Source organism: Herpailurus yagouaroundi, unplaced genomic scaffold (assembly GCF_014898765.1).
Source record: "Herpailurus yagouaroundi ecotype Mexico unplaced genomic scaffold, PumYag 166, whole genome shotgun sequence".
NCBI lineage: Eukaryota > Metazoa > Chordata > Mammalia > Carnivora > Felidae > Herpailurus > Herpailurus yagouaroundi.
Window position 1 is genome coordinate 2,121,009 of NW_024412407.1, and position 547 is coordinate 2,121,555.

The 547-nt window shown below is 36.7% G+C and overlaps 1 protein-coding gene across 1 annotated transcript in view; it reads left to right on the forward strand.

The window, feature by feature from the left end:
• Window positions 1–547, forward strand: part of AAAS (aladin WD repeat nucleoporin) — a 10,487-nt gene that overhangs the window by 9,058 nt on the left and 882 nt on the right. The window lies entirely within an intron of this gene.

A 547-nucleotide genomic window follows, 5' to 3' on the forward strand; every position in this document is an offset into this window, starting at 1 on the left:
TGTGTGTGTGTGTGTGTGTGTGTGTGTGTGTGTGTGTGTGTGTGTGTTTTAGTAGTTTAGTAGTGTTGGGATAACTGGCTATATCCTTTTGGGAAATCATAAAGGTAGTCTTTGCTTTATACTTTATCTACAAGTAAATTCCAAGCAGACTAAAAAACTAAACATAGAAATAAGGGACTAGAAGAAAATACAGAATATTTCTTATTCAGAATGATATTATTAAAATTAAAATGTTTGATAATATCCAGTACTAGCAAGACCAGGAAAGTGATTACTTTTTTTTTCTCGTGAGAAGACTATATTGTACAAACTTTTCACGAAATAATTTGTTGGTGTATTTATATTTATTTAGTTAGTTAATTTTTGAGAGAGACAGAGTGAGCAGGGGAGGGGAGAGAGAATCCCAGGCAGGCTCCACACTCTCAGCAAGGAGCCTGATTTCACAAACTGTGAGATCATGACCTGAGCTGAAACCAAGAGTTGGACACTTAATTGACTAAGCCACCCAGGCGCCCCTATTTTTTAAAAAGTGCCAGCCTTTTCGGGG